General features: G+C 41.3%; 1 protein-coding gene across 2 annotated transcripts in view; it reads right to left on the reverse strand.

Moving 5' to 3' along the window:
* Positions 1-20,905, reverse strand: part of ARHGAP6 (Rho GTPase activating protein 6) — a 529,598-nt gene that overhangs the window by 180,198 nt on the left and 328,495 nt on the right. The gene's annotated exons all lie outside the window — the stretch shown is intronic.

Here is a 20,905-nt window from a genome sequence, read left to right on the forward strand (position 1 = left end):
TATAAATATTGATAGCTTCGTAGAATTGTTTTATGGAAAGTAAAGTGATGAGATCAGATCCTGGCATACAGGAAGTGCTTAATAAAGATAGCAATTGTTATTTGATAATTAAATAATAGTTTTAAGTATCCTGAAGGCAGGAGCCTCCATCCTGGATAACTCATTTCTAATGTCAAGGAGATAACAAAGAAACTTTGAAAATTATAGAGCCAAACTTAAATGGTTGTACATTGTTTTGGAAAACTGAAGCCCTACTTTTGTAAATGATACTAAGAATATTTGTAAATGATTTTAATTGTTACTTTTGCTATTTTTTTCAGGATTAAAAGATCAGAAAAAGAGAAGATAACTGAAGGAAATTCTTCAGTTACTTATAGAATGACAATGATTTGTGCTTAGCATCACTTTCCTTAGCAAATTCTATAACTAAAAATGATTTCCATTAGCAAACAATAAAAATGTTTTAAAAATAATTCATGTCTTTGTGTTGAATTCAATTTAAAATTTCACATCACTTGTGAGAACAATTTATAATGGCTATTTTTTAAAATATATTTTTATTGATTTCAGAGATGAAGGGAAGGGAAAGGGAGAGAGAGAGAAACATCAATGATCAGAGAAAATCATTGATCGGCTGCCTCCTGCACGACCCTACTGGGGATCGAGCCCACAACCCAGGCATGTGCCCTTGACCAGAATTGAACCCAGGACCCGTCAGTCCTCAGACTGGCACTCTATCCACTGAGCCAAACCAGCTAGGGCAATAATGTCTATTCTTGAATAAGGTAGGATCTTCTCATTTATACCTACAAAATGACCATTCTTTAGGCAAATGAGTACTATATTTCCTTTTAGAAAAACTTTAAAATATACTATCTCAAATCTTTTTAAAAACAGGAGTTTTTATCCTATATAATAAAAGGGTAATATGCAAATTGACCCAAGAGGTGGAATGACCAGAACGACCGCTGGACCAGTCACTATGAGGCGCACTGATCACCTCTTGGTCCCTTTCCCCGGCAAGCAGACTCCGATTGTCTGATGGCGAATGGGGAACTGGGAGTGGGTAGTGGAGGATACGGGCGGTGCCAGGCTAAGGCCCCGCCCTGCTGGTTGCCCCACACACAGAGGGCGACCCGTGGTGAGGGCGGGGACGGCGATCGGGTGGGAACAGCTGACCTCTCAGTCCCTTCTCCTGGCCATCAGGAACCAATCACCCAATGGCAAAAGGGGAACCAGGGGTGGGTGGTGGGACCACCTGTGGGCAGCTGGGGAAGATGACCCTGATCACAGGCCAGGCCTATGGACTGGCCCCGTGCACGAATTTCATGCACTGGGCCTCTAGTATTAGTTATAATAGTTGATAAAGTGAAAAATGATAAACATGTACTATCACTGAACCTGAACCAAATGAAAGGAAGTTTATATGAAGAATTCTTTACATTGAAAAAGATAAGCTTTTGAGGAATGCTTATATTACAAAATGAATTAAGACTTGGAATACTGGCTTTATAACTCACACCACATTAATAAATGAAATCTGGTCTTTTGATCTCATTTTACTGTAAAATATTTTTTAAATGAAATTATGTGATAGGGATTATAATGTGCTGAATTTTAAATCAGTGAGGTAATTAATATTTCTAAGAAAACTTTTATTGAATGGAGCTTCAAATAATCACAGTGATTTTATATATTTAACTAGAGGCCTGGTGCACGAAATCCGTGCACGGGGGGAGAAGGGTTCCCTCAGCCCAGCCTGCACCCTCTCCAATCTGGGACCCCTTGGGGTACATCCCTCTCACAATCCTGGACCACTGGCTCCTAATCACTCACCTGCCTGCCTGCCTGGTTACCCCTAACTGCCCCCCGCTGCTGGCCAGGTCGCCCTCAACTGCCCGCTCCCTGCCGGCCTGGTCGTCCCATGCAGCCTGCTTCTTTAGTTGTTTGGTCATCCCTCACTAACCCCTCTGCCAGCCTGGTTGTAGGCAGCCATCTTGTGATGGTTAATTTGCATATTACCTCTTTATTATATAGGATTTCTTTCACTTCCTAATCTTTATAATGATAAATTCTGCTGTATAGTCTTCAATAGGTTAACAGATTTATAAAATGGACTCAATACAAGACTGCTTTCTCACTCATATTTATATTTAAATCTTTTTTTCCTCCTACACCCACACAAAACTGTAAACACTTTATTCAGGGCTTGTATTACACAGCACCCACAGTAACTTTATTCCAGTACTTTTATGATTAAGGCCTCTTCATCATTTTCTGGAATGAAGAAAAGTAACTTTACTGGGAGGGTGTCAATATTCAAACAAATAACTTGATTTTAAAGAATTTAGATTCAATTTATAAAGAAAGCTTTTAATCAATTGGTCTGGGGCAATTCTAATCAATTTAGTAAATATATATTAATCACCCTCTAGGACAAGACACTATTCCATGTCTTAGTGAATATAGTAAGTCCCCATCCTTAAGTAATCTAGAATATACCAAAGGAATAAAATAAGCTCACAAATAATGAGAGAAAGCCTTACAGCAGTATAGTCAGAATGCACTGGTGAATAGCGCAGGCATCATTAGCGAGCTGTCCAACAGCTTTCCTCACCACTCATTCCCTGTTGGCAGAGCCAGAATTAATCTGAGCATCTGCCTCCCACAAGCTCGGGAGACATGAGCCTCCTCCCCTGTCCCAGGGAATGAATGTTCACTCCTCCATGTCAATTATGGCATCCATTACCATAACATACCATACCTACTCCAAATATGGCATCTATTCCCCTTGCCAGTGATTGAAGGATAGTTGTCGTGGAACCTGAACACTGAATGAGGCCAAAAAGGAAGTCTGATAGGAGGGGCTTCTGGAAAAAAAGATTACCCTTTCATTACACACACACACACACACACACACACACACACACACACGGAAAAAGGGTTGTTCTGTCTTTGGCTCTATTCCCTTGAGGATGTGATGCCTGGAACTATGCCTGCCATTTTGTGACAAGGAGGGGCAAGGAGAGAGATGGCAAGTCCCTAGGTCCTTGGTGGCATCATTGTGTTCCTTAACTAACCAATTCTGGAACCACCTACCTCTAGGTGGATGACACACTCCATTTCTATGCTAGTGTTTTTCAGTCATGGGTCATAACTGATTAGTGGGTCATGACATCACATCAGGCCCCCCCACCCCCAACATTTATGTCATTATAGCAAATTGTCTCTTCCAACAATGCAAAGCTTACATGGCCAGGACTAAGGAGAATTATTTGAATGTCATCAAAAGTCAATGACTCTCCTGAAAAAAGTCTGATAAATGGAGATAATATATTTATAATTTATATTTATATGTATATTTATATTTGTCCTACCATATTCTTCAAACTATATGCCCCCATACATACTTTGTCTTCCACAGCTCATGAAAATATTATCATTATATTTATTCCCACAGAGAAAAACTTTAAAGGTGTAAGTTATGGAGACTGTGTGTGACACTGGAAAGAACATAAACTTTGGAGTCAGACAGGATTGCTTTCAGTTTTTCTGACAGAAGAGGATTCTCTATTTGGGAAAGTATTTGAGAAAACAATTCTCCCTTTATAATAATTCAAACTATATATATATGTGTGTGTGTGTGTGTGTGTGTGTGTGTGTGTGTATACACACATATTCGAGTCACATTTTGATTTACAGGAAAAAAGTCAGGCTTTGGACTCCAGAGACTAGCCACTATGGAATGAGATGTACTGCACAAGATAATTTTAACAAGAAACTGAAATTTGTGTATTAAATGTCCAAACATGTGCTTTAATATCATCCTTCTCATGGCGGTCTTTTACAATCACATTGTTCTACCACATTAAACTATGTATGTTAATCACAACATAGCATCTCTGTGATGGTCCAGAGTGAGCCTTATAAACATCCATCAGTGAGGTGTGTTGCCTTGGGAATGCAAAGGTAATAAGGCTTGTATGCTTCTTTTACATTGCCCTGTATTACTCTCTCTTTCTACCTATTCCATTCTGCTCTTGGAAATCACTTCTTCTTACCATTTTTTGGTTAATGTGTGTTGACATCTTCTAATATGTAGCTTATTTCCTATGCATAGCCTCTCTAACAAAATAAAGGTCACTGGCCTGGGGATTGTTATTCTGGAAGGTCCACAGTCACTCTGAGACTATTTTATTTCTTGATTCCACAACTGTGGCAGATGACCACAACTGACAAAATTCTGACATGCAGATGTAACCACATACGTAACATAGCTGATGTAAGTTGAATAAAACTGAATGATTCTAATTCATGAAGACTCAGGCTCAGTGAGCTGTATATATTTGAATCAAATATAGAAAAAAAATACTAGATACTAATGACCAAGACTCAAAGTCTAGGCTGAAATAAATAGCAATACTGATCATAAATCATTAATAAGCCCAAACTTAAATCTAAAGAATTTTTAAATTAATAACAAAGCAAAAATAGATTATTTACAAAGCTGTGCTATGTCTTTGAAATTAAAGAGACAGATGAAGTTAAATAAATCACCTCAAGGAAAATCTCATCTCACTAAAACCACTTCCCATGTCACTAATAAATTTGAAATCTCTACACTCATTCACTCTTTGTTGGTGAGGGCTTCCAGATGCATAATTTTTCCCAGAGGCCAAATATATGTCTAGGAATTACCCTAAGAGAGTCATTGAAATGCAAGGAAAGATATGTGCAAAGATGTTGATCACAGCATTATCTCTATCGATGAGAAATTAGATCTCACTTAAATTTTACTATATCTATCTGAAGGATTACTGAAATCAAAAGTATGCTTTTGAAGAAAATTTATTAGTAGAGAAAATGTGACAAACTAAAATTTAAGACCAAAACTGTGTATCATTTGTGAATATTACACATGGCCATAACATGTAAATAATTGATACACATACACAAATGTGTAGAGAAAAAAACTAGAACAGAGATGCACTGTTTGGATGATGATCCAACTTTCCCACAATAAACATAAATTACTTCTATAATAAAAAACAAATTTAATTTTTAAAAGTTCATTCTCCCTTCTTCTGCTTCAGCCCAGACATACCTCCCTTCCTTCAGTCCCCTTTGATGTGAGTTTTGGATCTTGGTGGGTCCCCTTCAGATAAAGTCCCAGTAGAAATCAGTTTATGTGTACTTGACTTTTCAGAGAAATATTTTGACCAAAGATGGGTGAGGGAGAAAAGGAGCAATTGGCTTTAGCAGGAACAAAAACAAATACAATCAAACAACAAAGACGAGATGAGAGTTATAAAGTGAAGAATTCAAAGCAACACAAATAAAACAAAATAAAGAAATGACTGTGGAGGCAGCTCCTGCTGAAATTCTGTCAAAGGTTAACTGGGTTCAAAGAGCAGGCAGGTCAAAGCTAAAATACAATGACTAAGCTCAGCCCTCAGGGCATATGGTGACTTTTCACATTAAATAAGTTCTCTTTTGATTCAAATAATGCCTGAACTTCTGGCTGACTTAAAACTCATCAATTGTGTAATTTTATTTGGGGGCTGCAACTGGCTATAATGTAATTTTTTCTCTCCTATGCTTAATCACATCAGGTCTGAATCATCTGAAGAGTTCAACCTCAATCAATAACAATCAATTAAGCAGAAAATGCTCACAATTCACTTATTAAAAAGGTCAAAGGAAAATAAAATCTAACAAGCTAATTTCCAGGCGGTATTTTCATAACCACCTATCTTGATACCTGCACTGAGGATGGAGGTTCAATGGATTACTTCAAAGTAATCTTTACTCAGTCAGACACATGAATAGTGGCCACATTTTCCAAATCAAAATTCAGATATGTAGGGGGATAATACAATGGAGACATATGCTTAACTGGTAATTATACTCTACTTGCACTCCTAATATATTTCCCCATGGGGTTATTCAAAATTAAAAGAAAATGAAATAAAATTTAAAATTCACTTCCTCAGTCACACTAAGCATAAGTGCTCAAAGGCCCCAGGGGGCTAGCGGCTGCCATGTTGGAGAGCACAGATTCAGAATATTTCCACCACCAAATGCATTAGACAGCATGCTCTCTGCATGGCTTCCTGAGCTGGAGGAACGATTTCTACTAATTCAAACATTTAAACAAAAGATGAAACAAAACCAGAGCTGCTGGTTAAAACCAGACATCTCAACTAAACCTAACAAGTCATCTCCCACACATTCCAGGAATCAAGATCCTGTTCGGGAATTTTCTACAAAGTGGAGCAGTGCCCTTCTCCTCCCCAGGTTGAATCACACACGCCAAAGTGATTTTCACTCTAGTTTTCATTTCAAACAGACGAGTCCAGAGTTCAACTAAATGAATGTGTTCTGTGTGTGAGAGAAACTCTTTCAGCTCCAAAGGGATGGCCATGTATTTTCAGACAGCCATACTGGAGGTACAAGACTGGGGTGGCCCTGGACCTAGGCCTTCATTGGGAAGAAGCCAAAATCTAAGCTTGACAGAAAGATTAAAGTAAGAAAAAGACACGCGAACTTTTATCCATCCCTGAGGGTAGTTGACTGCCTGTAAACATCAGAAAATATTTACATTCCTTTATATTTTGTGGTTCAAACCAACAGCGCAACATAGAACAAATGGGCGGGCTCAACTTGAAATGTTAAATCAAACTTCTCTCCATTCGAATCATTCAGAAGCTATATGCTGATCACATCGGTTATCATCACCAAGGCACGTTACACGTTTCCCAACGTCAACATTCTATCCAGAGAAAAAGGTCAAGTTCCTCATGTTCTTCACAATCTGCTGTTGACCACCTCTTCTCCCAGCTCCACACAGAATGCAAACACTGACTTTCCTCTAAAGTGGAAGATTGCCCCTTAGTAGTAAACAATTGCTGAAAACACCAAGATTGATTTTAAGGCCAACACCTAAAAAGAATATAAAAGAGTCAACTGTGTTAATTTTTAAAAACACCGAACATATCTGTGAACAGCTTAGCAAGGTAATCAGAGGAGAAAAATGATTTCAACCAGTTTCCCACATTTCCAGAACACAGTGGCCTCTAGTTGTATTCCAGATTGCTTTAATAAAATGGTAATCAGCCTATGTTTATTGTGAAATTCTTGTTAATTGGAGCTTTTACTTTTCGTTTTGTAATTTGGCTCAGAATTCCTTTTGCCCCCATTTGATCTAGAGCTTTATCAGCAGGGATCATTGGGTGACATTTGGTTATTCAAAAATATTTTCCTGCTGGGAAGAATTCATCCTGACCTCATCTGAAACACCTGACTCTTCTAGAAGATAAATAATTCTTGAATAAGATTGGGCTGGGAGTGGTGAGGAGTCAAGTGGTTAAGGAGAGACAAAAGAAATGGTTAGTTGGGTTCCAAAACATTTGCCCCAATAAATCAAGCCTGAATCACCTATAAAAAAATTAGAATAAGATCAACAAAGTCCCCTTACAAATAACATTGCCTTATTGTCAACAAGAAAATAGCCGAGGGCCAGATATTTTGTTATTAATCAAAAAAATGCTTTAACAATGTTAAATATCTTCCTCAGAATCACCAAATCTTGTTTTCCTCTCCAAAGAATTTTCCATACTTCCAATTTTTCGGTGGCATGTGGGAGCTCCGGAGACAGAGGAGTGTCCACATAAGGGCAAAGATGGCTTCCCAGTGTGGCGGGGGATGCAGGCTCCACACCCAGACTCTTTGTGTTCACAATCATGACCTGTGCATATGTGCTGTGGAAACTTGGACAAGTTTCATAGCCTCTCTGTGCCTGAGTTTCCTCGTCTATAAAATGTACTGACACCCATCTCTGAGTCCTCTCCTGTCAACAGTCCCCAAGCTCAATAAATGTTGGCTCTAGTACTTCTATTTAAAAAGGGAGACATAAGAATGACATAGAATCTGAACATAACATGGCAGTTTTGTATGCTAAAAGCTCCAACTCCAACACATTTGTCATTTATCATCGTGCCACATCTGACATACAGCCACCTGAACCCCTCCTTTACTGATTGCTACCTTGCATTATCCCTGCCTTCTCCCACCCGACATCCCCAGAAGCTGTTCTTTACCACCTTCAAGGTCACCCCAAGGATGATTCGAGAGTAAATCATCCAGGAGGCTGTCCTGAACTGTATGAGGCTCATTGGAGGCCTCTTCTCTCAAATGTCTTCCTTTCACCTTCTTTGTAAGGCCTGGTCCCATTTACAGTGACCTCCAACTCTGACCATTCCCTGTCCTTCTAGCATTGGTCACAGCTCAGCTAATTCCACGGTAGATATTTTTTTATCTGTTTTTCTTTAGAGCAGTGGTTCTCAAGCCGGGCAGCTATGCCCCTAGGGGACATTTGGCAAGGTGTAGAATCACAATGGGGGGTTGGGTGGGGGCTGGAGGGGTACTACTGGTTATCTAGTCGGGAGAGACCAAGAACCTGCTAATCACCCTACCGTGCACGAGGCTTACCCTACAATGAAGAATGATCCAGCCTTGAATGTCAACACTGCTGAAGATGAGAAACTCTACTCTAGAAAGCAAGGCCAACATTAAATCAGGCTGTGTGTTCAGAACTTAACATATACAGAGAATGAGCCTTTGAACAAATCTAGATGTCTGTGTGCATTTTAAAAACCAAACCGAGAAAGAAAAACCAAGAGTTCCAATCTTAAAGTTGGTAAACTTGATAGGGGATCTCATACAGGGGGGTTTCTACTTCCCACACCATGTGCATCAGCAAAATCTAAACAGCTTGGGGAGCGGCCAGGGTGTTAAAGAAAATCTGCCAGAGGAAGAGATGGTGATTAAGTCAGCTGACGTCTCTAATCGAAACCGTTCCTCACAAATTCAAATAGTTATTTGCTCCTTCAGACGTTACTTAAAAGTGAGGGTGTTACTTGTTTCTTGGAAGCTTACTTAAAAGCGGTTGTGTTACCTGAGTAATGAAGAGGAGAAAAGTAACTAGACCACTAGCCATTACTGTAACTACTGAATTAGAGCTCATTTACTTTGGCTGGGAAAAGTCCTATTTTGGGATTTGCTTGAATTTGGCAGGATAACAAGAAATAAGTAGTTTTGTCCGTAGAGTGGGTAGGGATTGAAGATGCTTTAATGCTCACAATTTTCAAAACCATCACTCCCCAACAGTATTATTTGATAAATATATGAAGGCTTTGGCTACAAAATTATTACCAAAAACCATCCCGCAGCCCTGGAGGATATAAAGCAGTACGCTAGCCCTAGATGGTGTGGCTCAGTGGATAGAGCGTCCGCCTGCGGAGCAAAGGGTCCCAGGTTCAATTCCGGTCAAGGCCATGCACCTTGGTTGCCGGCTCCTTCCTGGCCTAGGTCCTGGTTGGGGCTCATGTAGGAGGCAACCAATCGGTGTGTTTCTCTCACATCGATGTTTCCCTCTGTCTTTCCCTCTCTCTTCCACTCTCCCTAAAAATCAATGGAAAATATCCTTGCGTGAGGATTAACAACAACAACAACAACAACAAAGCAGTGCGCTATAAGTAGAGGAGATCCACTTTGATTGAGTGCAGAACTTGGGTAACCGCTTTGCGGAACCCAAGACATGAAACATCCTATCTGTACAAATATCAAGTGCAAGACACTCCTCTAAGTGCAATGAAACCACTCCCCTCGGCCCCCAGACCTCACACACCAGGAAAACAGCTGTAAGTCCGCATCAGCTCAAGGCCTCTCTCTCTGCCTAGGGACCTTCTCTGACTGTCTTACCCGGGCTGAGTGCTCAGGCCTCCTTGCTTCCCAGGATGTCTGTGCACGCCTGCATTTCAAGCAACTACTTGGTTTCTTCTTCGGTCTCCCTACTAGCTGGCAAGCTCCTTGAGGCTGATTTACAAAAATACCTGGGAATGGGTTGGTGAGCTTAATATCTGCTCCCGGAACCTTGATTAGCATTAAAACCCCATCATACTGTAATTGAAAATGAATGATGAGAATCACATCAAACATTTGCTCGTATTATATTCTAGGCATGTTATTTAAGCATGTGACATATACCCCTCATTCAATTCTCACAAGCTTAGAGAGGCAAAATTGTCTCTATCCCAAATTCACAGATGAGGAGTTATCTAAACTTTAAACTTTAAAAGAAATGAGGGACTTCTTAAAACACACACACACCCTGTCCTGTTTTTTTACTAGTGCCATTTGAAAGGTAATTTGTCATCTGCCTCTAGGCTCCTAAGTAAAACAACCTGTATCTATTTTTAACAGCCAATATGAATTCAATTGGATCAGAGTCCTGAAACGTGTCTCCTTTTGTTACTTCATTTTCCCTGGCCCGTTTGACCTCTCAAGGATGCACTAAGAAGCTAATTGTAAAAAAAATATCCTCAAGAACCCCTAACTGAATAGCTCCTGGGCAGTTGTGATGAACCACCACAGATGGGGAGTATCCCCACACAACGGGGGCAGCATTGCCATGGCAACCAGGAGAAACCCACGCAGCCCAGCCCTGGGTGTGGACCTGACCATGAAGAGTCCCCACTCCTTCCTTGGTTCCAAAAGATAGATTAAAAACGAATAAATGCAAGTACAAGTCCTCAGAGGAACTGCAAGATGCTTTTTCTCACTGATTCGGTCCCAGAAAGCTACAGTGGGAATGAATGATGTCTTGTTAGAAAATCCAGGCCGTGGCCCTTCATTATCTTCCCTCCCGGGTAGCCCACTGAGCACAGGTTCCACACTCACGGAAAAGCCACTTCAAGTGACATTATGGAGTTCACTAGAATGACCAGACTAGGAAGGCGACCGGTATATTCTCAGCACGACACTGAGTCAGAACGAATTGGCTGGCATACTCTCTCTACCTGGCATTTGATGCCCAGATCCAAATGTATAAAGAAAGGTTCAAATATTTCAACAGCTTCCTGCTTTGTAGCTTCTACAAATGTTAGCTGTCAAGGCTGCGGTTCGAGCTGGCTCCTTCCACAGGACCCGACCAGGAAAGGAAATGTTTGCGAGTGTGCACAGCTGCACGCAATAACAAACTCCGGCTCAGAAGGTTTACGAAACCCCGTTTCTGCCCTCTGATGATGAGCTCGGCCTCAGCCTGGGTTCCACAATGCGTTTTTTATTCATGTGAAAACAGGCACAGCAGAACAACGTCAAGATTTCAAAAATGCTTCTTTTTAAAGACAGCTGTAGATTTCTAAAGGACATATGGAACATTGCTAAAATGTGCAATTCCTATCAATAGGATTTAAAAAGACAGTTGGAAAATCAAGGGGGATTTTACGGCCTGTGTGGCTCATTTTTCCATAGGTAGAAAGAAATGGCCCGGATGGCGTGGCTCCGTGCTTGAGCGTCAACCAATGAACCAGGAGGTCACAGTTTGATTCCTGGTCAGGGCTCATGCCCGGGTTGTGGGCTCGATCCCCAGTGTGGGGCGTGCAGGAGGCAGCCGATTCATGATTCTCTCTCTCTCTCTCCCTATCTCTTCCTCTTTGAAATCATAAAAATATATTTAAAAAAGAAAGAAAAAAACATTCCGGTTACCAGTAATAGGTATCCAGGAACCTACTACCACTGCAACCTGAGTTGACTTGTTTTATTTATTTTTTTAATTTTTTACTGAATTTGTGACAGTATGGATGGACCTGGTGAGTTGCCTTATTTTCTTAGTGTCAATCATCAGAATCACAATATTCAGTCTTTGCCCTCCTTCAAAATGAAATCATTCAACCGATTGTAAATGAAGGTGATGTAAGAGCAGTAAGTAACTTGGCTTTCAACAAATTAAATAATACACATTTCAATTATTTTATACATATAGTAGTGGCATGTGTGTATGATAGAGGGAGAAATCTGCAAATGAATTGAAGTGGCCTCTCACATAGTTCAAGTAAAAGATTGCTGATCTGTAGGAAAACTTAGGATCCCACTTCTTAAAATTAAAAAAATACTCACCAAATAAACTAATGTTTAACATGATACTGTCTGTTCCTATAGGAAAGATTCAAAGAAACTTTTACTTGTAGTTATATAAAACCAGCAAGTTATCTAAGATCTATGAACACTTTGATAATATTCTAAATGAATAATAAGAAAAGATAGATTTTGAGGTTCTTTCTATGAAATCATAAAAAACTGGAATCATAAAAAATAAGGTTTGTACCAGAGGCTGTAAGCAGGAAAACCAAGGCGTTCTGAGCCAACCATCTGCCTTTGCTGCATGGAGTGGCCACAAGGGAAAAGCCAAACCATGTTTTGTGGTTTCACATCAGTGCTCATGTTGCCTATAGATGTCATAGAATCTCGACCCTTCATCATATTGAGGGGAAGGACAATGCTTGCTCTTGTTCCAAATGTCCATCATTACGGAGTACCCAATGACCCAGACCCAAAGAGAGGCTCAAAGCCATGCTGTCTAGTCTCAGTTCTGTCATGGACTAGCCAGGTGATCGTGCCATAACCCAATCCACTCTCCCCCTCACGTTCTTTATCTGATACAGAAAAACACTGCACTACAAGGCCACTAAGAACTATGCAACAGTAACATAAGCCAATCATTAAAGTCAAATTGCAGTGATTTTAAAAACAGAAAATATCCCAAAAGAAAGGTACAGAAGAAACAGTGGGTCCTCACGGAAATTTACTCTAAGTTCTCACTAAAAATGTGAGTGTCTTGGCAATGATCTGTAACATTCCTGCCATCCTGGCTCAAAGGCTCTGTGCCTTCTCCTACAGAAACAGGCAGAGACATCTGAAGTGTCATCTGAACCATCTGAACTTGGAAGTTGAAAGAGACTCAAGTGCTGAAACAAGTGGAGTGAATCCCTCCAAAGCTATTACTTCCCTTCCTCTTTCCTGCTTGTGTCCGCCTTCCCCGGATGTGGAAGTCTTTCACTTCCTACTGCCTTGGGTCCCGCCTTGCTTCAAGCACAAAACAGAGCCTGAAGGGCACACACCATCTCTTCTTACCTCTCCAGGGTCCTTACACCTCAGCAGTAGCAGCAGCTCCAGGCAGAACTGACCCCCCATCCTCCCCACACAGAGCCCGGGTCCAGTGTGGGAATGGAGGAGGTTGGAGACAAGGATGCAGACTCCCAGCTGGAATGCGTGCCTTGAGGTCCTGGGAGGGAGAAGGCCCCGGGTCACTGTGATCCTCTGAGTCAGACACCCTGGGGAGCTCTCAGCTCTAAAAGGCCTCCTTGGGCACACAAGACTGAAAGGCACTGAGCACTTATTGGGGAGAAAGTCTAAAAGCTACAAAATGGATGTAAGTGGTTACAGAGCCTTATGCCAGTTTAAGGCCCATGGTAGGCATGCAATCTGAATGCTGGACAGAACAAATCATTTAAATGAAACGCTAATTCACATATCTGATAAGAAACTTGTATCAAGAATATTTAAAAACTCTTACAAGTCAATAATAAAAAGAGAAGTAACCCAATTTAAAAATTGGCCAAGGTTCTGAATAGACAGTTCTCTGAAGGAAACATTCAAATGGTCGACAAGCCCATGAAAAGATGCTCAACATCATTAGCCATCAGGAAGGTGTAAGACAAAACCACAAAGAGATACCACATCACACCTAATAGGATGGGAAAAGAAATGTTGGTAAGGAGGTAGAGAAACTGGAATTCCCATACCTTGCTGGTGAGGATGTAAAATGCTTTGGAAAAACAGTTTGGCAGTTTCTCAAGATGTTAAACATAGAGTTCCCAAATGACCCAGCAACTCCATTTCTAGTTATATACGTACTCAAGAGAACTGATGAATCCTACCTAATAATAGACAAATATGCAAATTGACCACACCTTTGCTATGCCCAAACCACGCCCACCGGCCAAGCCACGCCCACCAACCAATCAGGATGAGTATGCAAATTACCCCTACAAAGATGGCAGCTAATTTGCATATCAAGATAGCTTAGAAAGAAGCCAAGAGATGCTGAAGGGAGCAAAGCTACGGAGAAGCAAGCAAGCTGGGGGGAGGAGAAGGGAGGAGTGGAGGCGGGGCCAGGGGAGAAGGAAGGAGAGCGGGGCGGGCTGGCGGAGAATGCGGGCCAGGGGGACAAGGGAGCAGCAGAGGCGGGGCGGGGTAGAGTGCAGCAGGAAACCCTATTGCAGGATTTTTCCTGCAATGGGAATGCTAGTAGGTAAATAAAATGTAACATAGCTATACAATGGAACATTAGCTACAAAAGGGAATGAAGTACTGATTCACACTACAGCATGGACGAACCTTGAAAGCATCATGCTAAGTGAAAGAAGCCCGACACAAAAGACCACATATTGTATGATTCCATTTATATGAAACATTCAGGACAGGCAAATCCATGGAGACAGAAAACAGATTAGTGGTTGCGAGGGGGAGGGGGACTGGGGCAGTAATGACTAAGAGGGATGGGGTTTCTTTTGGGGGTGATTAAACTGTTCTAAAATTGATTGTGATGATGGTTGTACAACTCTAAATACACCATTAAATTATACACTTTAAATGAGTGAACTGAATAGTATTGAATTATATCTCAATAAAGCTGTCATATTAAAAATAAAATGCTAGCTCTATTCCCTTGCTACAAAACCCTTTTTCAATTACATGGGGCCCTTCTGAAGTAACCATTACTCCTATAGATTCACCTATGTGGCTTTGGCAGGGTCCATGGTGAGAGGGGGCTTCATGGAACATGGAGCTGGCCCCTGGTGCATCAGGACCCTTCTCCTCAGCTTCTTTTCTAGGCCACTGATGACAAGAATTCTGTTCCAGCTTTGTGGTTTAGCCCATTCCTCCCTTCCCAGCACATCCATGGTTCCCATTTCAAACTTAGAGTTGTACCCCATGTGGCCACAATCTCCAAATAGATTACATGTGACTTAAGCACAGTGGGCCCTCCCTGCTCAATGACTTCTCATGGCTGAAATTCAGTGGTCAATTGTTACCTTTCACCTCTAGGGGCTATTCTGCATTTTCACTATTATAAGTAAAGAATAAAATAAAATTAGCAGGTGGTGATGCCAGTGAAAGAAGCAATGCAATAAAGAGAATACCACATTGGTCATTGGGTCAAAAGAATTCAACATTCTAGCCTGGCCAGTGTGGTTCAGTGGTTGAGCATCGATCTATGAACCAGGAGATCATGGTTTGATTCCTGGTCAGGGCACATGCCCAGATTGCGGGCTCGATCCCCAGTAGGGGGTGTGCAGGAGGCAGCCAATCGATGATTCTCTCTCATCATTGAAGTTTCTATCTTTCTCTCCCTCTCCCTTCCTCTCCAGAATCAATAAAATTATTTTTTTAAAAGAAAAAAATTCAACATTCTTATATAATTTTATGTAAGAGGACTATATTAGAGTTACTAACATACTTCAATTATTTTTTATTTAAATTTCATTTTCCAATTACAGTTTACATTAGATATTATTTTGTGTTAGTTTCAGGCGTACAACATAGTGGTTAGACAATCATATACTTTACAGAGTGTTCCCCTCGGTATTTCAGGGCCACACATTTTAATGATCAATATTCATTATTATTATTTGTTTTCATATTCTACATCTTTCCAAAACATGCTTGGGCACAATGGACCAATTCCCATGAACATTATTTTCTTAATGATAACTGTTCCAGCCTGCCCCATGCTCAAGATTTGAATACGTTTATTCTGCTTTCTCTTAAAGTCTTAAGAGAAAGGTTTGCTAGTGGCCCCAAGTAGCTACACAGTGTCAGGTAGTTGTCACACTTTGGACCATCACGTAATTCTTGCCTATTCTAGATTTGTCTTAAAATTTTCAACCTTTAACAGTCCTTAAAATTACTCGCTTTTAGAGTGGTTACCATTGCCCTCTCAAGCACATCGGTGGAACTAGGAAGGAGTAGGCTTTTCCATCTGAGAATAAACAAGGAGGCAGATGAATGTTCCCAAAAGACACGCCTGTGTTCAGTCTGTGCTGGAATGTCCACACAGGCTTTTTCTCAAACACACTTGAGTACTGTGGGTAGTAGAAGTCAAGTAATAAAGCTCAGAGGAACACGCTATGTTACTTTTTAAGGGAAAAAAGTGGGGGGAAATCAAAGGGTTTAACAATTTTATTCACTGGCTTACAGTCAGCGACTCTGAAAATCTGGCCACTGCTCAAGTTTGTGAATTTCTATGGAAAATGAACTGTGTTTGGCAAGCTCAACCAAATATGAGGCTGATAAAAAAATGTTTCATGCTTTCTCAAGACCTTATGCCACTAACTGTGTGGGATTGGAAAAACTGTCCAAATGTCCATTTAAACACTGTAAATAAATGATTTTCTATACCCATATGAATTAATAAAATTCCATTGATTTCAGACCATGACTTGAACTAAACTTTCTTTGAGTTTTCTTTAGGAAGTGTTTCACTGAGAACATGAACTTCAGATTAGGCAAGCTGAGTTCAGTAGAGCTCTGTTTCATTGTCAGAAATGTTAATGCAATACTTTATGGAGAATTGACTGAAAATTCAATTGACATGAAGGTTGTTAGGAAGGTTTTGAACTAAAAAGAAAAGGATTAGGCCAAAAGAAAGAAAACATTATTGTAACAGCCCAGATCATTACATAAAAGAACACTGTGGTGAGTTCTGTTGCAAAGTTCATGACTTGTGAATATTATCTCCAAACCAGTCATCTCTGAGTTTTATAGACTTGGCTGTCCAACTGCCTTCTTGACCCTTCATCTGGTATCTCAGGGTCATCTGAAACTTCACTTATCCACTCTTGAACTCTTGACTTTCCCTCCTGGCAAATGTCTTTGTATCTAAGCCTCCTGCATCTTAAGAGGTGTTTATAAGCATTTATCTCAGTGCCTGGTATGCACACCTGCTTAATAAATGCTGTTGATGATAATATTGATGATGACTGATGATGATGAATATGATTTTCATGCACCCAATTTAGTTGAGCCAGAAACCAAATAGTTTTGCTTTTTTCTTCTCTTCACCTCATGTCCCACATTTCATCCATTCCCAGGTTCTGTCAATTCTGCCTCCAAAATAAATCAGGAATCCAAACCCTCCCCTCCAACTACACTTTCATCACCCCATCTCCAGCCTCCATCAGATTTCTTCTGAACAAAATTAACAGCCTTCCCAACAAACCAACCATATCCATTCTTGCCCTTGTCCAATTAATTGTCCATGGAGGAAACCAGAATGACCTCCTGAAACACCAATTTTCATTACTCAGATGTATATAGTATACATCATGTATTGATTCAATATACTAAACAGCCTTATGAGGTAGACTGTCATTATTTGCATTTTACAAGTGAGGAATTGAGCAAAGAGAGATTGAAACATGTCCAAGCTCACTCTGCCCCTAAGAATCAAATCCCGGATTTATACTTGAGCAGTCTGGCTCCAGAGCTCAGTGTTCAACTTCTATACAAAGTACCATGCCATATGCAAACTTAAAAAATAGATCCAGAGACATAAAAGCATGGAACAGACTGAGGAATCTCAGAAGGAAGGTGGGGTGGGGGATGGAAAGAGATTAACCAAAGAATTTGTATGCATCGATGCATAACCCATGGACACAGACAGTAGTGTGGTGAAGGCCTGGGGTGGGGGTGGAAGCGAGGTGGAGGGGAGCAATGGGGGGGGGCGGGGAAAGGGACATCTGTAATACTTTCAACAATAAAGATACATTAAAAAAAAAAAAGCACGCAAAGGCTGCCACTTCACTTCTATTGTATGTAGAATAAAATCCACCTGCATTGGACTTCCCCATGCCAGGAGTCTGGGCCTACTTCCTGAGCCTCCCTTCTCATGCCTTCCCCTTTCTTCCTGTTCTCCTGACACTCATGGACAAGGCGAGCTTGGTCCTTCACAGGGGTTTCTGGCCAAGCTGCTCCCGGTGGCTGACCTGGTCTTTCTTAGGCATTTTCTTATGGCTGGCTCCTCCGCTTTCATCCTGGATCCCACACCTCAGCCAAGCTTGCCTGGCCTTCCCAACCATAACTCCCTGTTCCCTGGCCTCTCCAGCTCAACCATCCTGTGGGTTTGCTTCTCAGCACTTATCTCAACTTGTAATTGCTTCCATGTGCTGGTCCGTTTGTCTACTGACTGTAGCTCCCACTGTTCTGGAAGCTTCACAGTAATAAATATTGTTTATGACTATATTTCTACTATCTAGTATCGTGCCTTATGCATAGTAGCTGCTGAGAAAATTTGATAAAAGATGATATGAAGAGCCCTAGCTGGTTTGGCTCAGTGGATAGAGCATCGATCTGCAGACTGGATGGTCCTGGGTTCGATTCTGGTCAAGGGCACATGCCCAGGTTCCAGGCTCAATCCCCAGTGTGGGGCATGCAGGAGGCAGCCAATCAATGATTCTCTCTCATCGTTGATGTTTCTATCTCCCTCTCCCTTCCTCTCTGAAATCAATAAACATATATTTTAAAAAAAGATTGTATGAAGACATGTATACTTCGGTGATATGAAATATTTTCCTGGACCTTAGATTCTCCAAGTGAGACTGTAGGATCAGAATCACCTGGGGATGCTTTTTTAAAAAACATTTTTTTATTGATTTCAGAGAGGAAGGGAGAGGGAGAGAGAGAGAGAGAAACATCAATGATGATAAGGGAGACTCATTGATCGGCTGCCTCCTGCACGCCCCCTACTGGGAATCAAGACTGCAACCAAGGCATGCCCTTGACTGGAAGCGAACCTGGGACCCTTCAGTCCGCAGGCCAATGCTCTATCCACTGAGCCAAACCGGCTAGGGCCTGGAGATAGCTTTTTATCAAACGTAGAATCCCAGGACTCTATGTTATTTTAAACATTTACCTTTGAGGGCTATCACCTAGTTGTCTATAGAATTTTTATAATTTTGATTTTGACATGATTTGGCAATGAGTAAACTCATATAATTCTTGTCTGGCTGTGCTTTTTAAGTAATTATTGTAAATTTTCAAGAATACTTGCTAAGAGAGAAACATGTATATCATAACTTGCTTTCATATGTGATAAGATTATTACAAATATTCACTGACGAGGAAATTGATACCTACCATGTCTTCAGATATGTAGGTAAGCATTTACATGATTACCTTGGGAGCCATGGTTTCCTTTTCAGCTTGAAGACATACATGTGGCCTCCTGGAAAGTTTGTGGTTCCTGGGCCCCGTAACATGTATAATGGACAAAATGGACCAGCTGCAGTCCAGTACCAAATTGACCACAATAAAACTTCTGGGGCTTGGAATTTGCATTTCAAATCTCAGAGGGAAGGCAGGGGTGGGTGGGTGGATGGGAAGAGATCAACCAATGAATGCGTATGCATATATGCATCACCCATGGATACAGACAGTGTGGTGAAGGCCTGGGACGGGGTGGGGGGGGGGGTGGGGGGGGGAGGATGCTGGCTAGAAGTGGTCAATGGAGAAAAAGGGGACATCTATAATACTTTCAACAGTAAAAATTTGTAAAAAAATAAAATGAAAGAAAAAAATAAAAACTTGCTAGGACTTTACACATATGAAATTTAAAAGCTACTTTTTTTCTTTTTATTTACACTGATGTCTATTGTTTTAGACAAATATACAACTGATATCCATTTCTACTCTTTAAATTTGTGGTAGAATTCTGAGAAATCCAAGATGTTTCCATAAAGGAAAAACATACACTAGTCATTGCTGTTAAGCTCGCTAAGTCTCCAGAAATTCAGATTATCAATAACCTTTTAGTTAAATAAATCATCTTTGGTTACTGTCTTTTGTTAGCCTGCACATACACATGGAAATAAAGGGACAGGCATTCCTCAGTTTGGAGGGGAATGATGAACCATTTGGCTAGATGGAAAGCTTAGCAAGGTAAGTCCCATCGCTCATAGCTTGACTATACTTTAAGCCAGGGTGGGGAACATCCGGGGAACGTCTGGCCCTCGGGCCATATGAGGCCCACACAATCTTTTGGTCTGGCCCTGCCAAGGCTTTAAGGGTGAGTTAATTAAATGTTTGACCAAATAGAGCAGTCTGATTTTTAAGAGCGTAATTTTGTATGGCCCACGAATGATGTTATAAATATCCAAATGGCCCTTGGCAGAGAAAAGGATTCCCCACCCCTGCTTTAGACTATTAGCGGAGAATGTTAAGAAAATTAAAATTGAAGTCTGGAAGAGGCTTCCTGGATTGCTCAAAAGCAGGGGAGGCTGTTTGTTTCTCTTTTAAGGAAAGATACATGACAGAAGAACTTAAGCTAAAAAGAAAAACAAAACAACAATCAAACATTCAGCCATGCTTGTGATGTTAAGCAAATAAATGAGGTAATAAACTACACCCCTGTCCATAAATCCTGCCTTCCATTTCCTTTCCTCCAAGTCTTTCTTTAAATATATATATACTAGAGGCCCAGTGCACGAAATTCGTGCACAGAGGGGTGTGTGTCCCTCAGCCCAGTCTGTACCCTCTCCAATCTAGGACCCCTCAAGAGATTTCCGACTGCCCGTTTAGGCCCGATCCTCGTAGGATCGGGCCTAAACGGGCAGTCGGATATCCCTCTCACAATCCAGGACTGCTGGCTCCCAACTGCTCGCCTGCCTGCCTTCCTGATTGCCCCTAACTGCTTCTGCCTGCCAGCTTGATTACCCCCTAAACACTCCCCTGCCAGCCTGATTGCCCCTAACTGCCCTCCCCTGCAGGCCTGGGTCCCCCCCCAACTGCCCTTCCCTGCAGGCCCAGTTGCCCCCAACTTCCCTCCTCTGCCGGCCTGGTCACCCCTAACTGCCCTCCCCTGCAGGCTTGATCTCCCACAACTGCCCTCCCTTGCAGGTCCCTCCCAACTGCCCTCCCCTGCTGGCCTGATCGCCCACAACTGCCCTCCCTTGCAGGCTTGGTCCCTTCCAACTGCCCTCCCATGCTGGTCATTTTGTGGCAGCCA

The sequence above is a fragment of the Eptesicus fuscus genome, chromosome 1, assembly GCF_027574615.1.
Source record: "Eptesicus fuscus isolate TK198812 chromosome 1, DD_ASM_mEF_20220401, whole genome shotgun sequence".
NCBI classification, from domain to species: domain Eukaryota; kingdom Metazoa; phylum Chordata; class Mammalia; order Chiroptera; family Vespertilionidae; genus Eptesicus; species Eptesicus fuscus.